Source organism: Penaeus monodon, chromosome 19, assembly GCF_015228065.2.
Source record: "Penaeus monodon isolate SGIC_2016 chromosome 19, NSTDA_Pmon_1, whole genome shotgun sequence".
NCBI classification, from domain to species: domain Eukaryota; kingdom Metazoa; phylum Arthropoda; class Malacostraca; order Decapoda; family Penaeidae; genus Penaeus; species Penaeus monodon.
Genome location: NC_051404.1, coordinates 5,051,851 through 5,053,770, shown reverse-complemented (window position 1 = coordinate 5,053,770; position 1,920 = coordinate 5,051,851). Strand labels below are relative to the sequence as shown.

Here is a 1,920-nt window from a genome sequence, read left to right as displayed (position 1 = left end):
CTTTAAATAATTTTCATCAATAGCAAGGGATCACTTTCAGCATATTATTTAGTCCTAGAGGTTTGCTTCTGTCACCCTCCAGCAAATCATATTGTTATTAAACGGCCAAAAGTTGATTATAATGAACAAACTTTTGTGTTAGTCACCTACGACATGTCTTCACTGGAAGGTTAACCTCCCATTATTTGTATGTATTTGAATGTTCTGTCCGCGTTAATTATCTTATAACCTGCGAGAATGAGTAAAAAGCGTCATTTGCAAAAAGAATCAAAGTAATTTTGACGAAAAACCGAAAATCCCTTTGCTGAAAATATCAATATTCACGGTTTTTCAGCAACACCACTAGCAATGGCGCCTGCCGCATCATTAATGCATGTCATTTTTCATCTGTTCACCTCAAAGGAAACAAGGTCATCCAGCAGCCAGTCTGTCGTCGGCTGTGTAAACGTGAACTCGCAAATGGCATTAATGTGTTGGAATGAGCGGCATTTCCCGGTCAGCCCCATGCAACACCGGCAATGTTCGTTCACATCCAGCCTGTTGCTTCCCCCACTGACCCCATCGCTGGCTCGCTCTCGTGCCCTCCTCCAGAAACACTTACCCCTTTCATCTCGGCCGCGGCTTTCATTACTCTCCCTGGACGGAGAATATCTCTTGCTTTTCAGCTTTCGTGGCCTCTTCACAACACCCTTCTCTTGGCCGCTACAACTCCAACTCTTTTTCTTACGACAGTTGGACTTTTTTCCCCCTCAAGGACGAATTTTCAGTTTCGCTTTATCTTTCACTGGAAATTCAAAGTCACCCCGGAACGTGACCAGTCAGAAGGGCAAACACGGGACCGGAGTTGCTCGAGGTCAAGGCGGCTTCCGCGAGCAACACAAAAGGCCTCGGCACCACACGGGTATCCGAGCGCTACTGACTGCTGCTCTACTACCTGCATGTGTTGTTTCCTCGCCGGCCGCTAGGTGGCTCTGCAAGCGGCGGGGTTGTCTCATGATACGCCGAGGAATAAGGTCACTCATTTTTGCAACACGAGTCGCTTTGAACTCGTTTAGAAAGGATCCTGAGCATGCGCATTCGCCGGTAATATTTTAGTGACAACAACCTCTGCTAAGATAGGCTTTTGGTGTACTTTTTACCGCGTGTCGTCTGGGGTGCCGAGCGCGTACGAAGAGAAATGAAACTTTTGGCCCAAAGTTTGGATCCCAGAAGAGCGAAGTCTTCCCTCCTCTCGCGCACACAGATCAATATCGAGATGCTGGAACCTGGAGGAGCCTGTCCAGCGTCACTCTTCGCACTGTTACGTCACATGCTGAACAACCAATCAGCAGACACGATAACTATTAGGTACCCAATGGGATGCAACCGGTCATTTCAAAAACATCTCCCTCGTGTTTTCATTGGATAACACAAAACATGTGCGCTTGTAGTACGATAAAAGGCACTGTTGAATGATTCGTTATTATCAGCCCACTCATAGCTGATAACGACGCTTATCATTATCTTCCAATGGCACGTTGAAAAGACGTTCGCTCAAATTAAAAGACTGGCAATCTTATTAGCTAGGCAGCTAAAAAGGCGAAATTTGGAGAGCGGGGGGAAATAAAAAAGGCGATCGTAACCATAAAACGGAGACGCGTTAGCGAAATGCGTGTAATAAGCCAGTGTGATTCGCCGATATGGGTAGCATGACAGTGTCCAATCTGTCCTGAAGTGCAGAAGGCGAGAATGAACCCCGGAACGGCCGCGTGGATGAGTAACATCTGACGATTCAACAACAAAAGTAACAATGTTCTTTATGTTTGTTCAGTGTAAACAGACCCATTTTCGGATGTTTGCATGGAGCAACTCACTCAAATGAAGAATTTTCGATTTTTTCTCAAGACGAAAGAAAAATATAAGAGGTCTTCCGACAAAGAT

The 1,920-nt window shown here is 45.7% G+C and overlaps 1 protein-coding gene across 1 annotated transcript in view; it reads right to left on the bottom strand.

Annotated features, from left to right (window-relative positions):
* The window catches only part of LOC119585011 (two pore potassium channel protein sup-9-like), a gene marked incomplete at its 3' end in the record, with an annotated part of 119,267 nt that extends 118,366 nt beyond the window's left edge, over positions 1-901 (bottom strand). Inside the window, 1 exon segment of the mRNA XM_037933626.1 lies at positions 602-901.
* Positions 902-1,920: the final 1,019 nt, after the last annotated feature.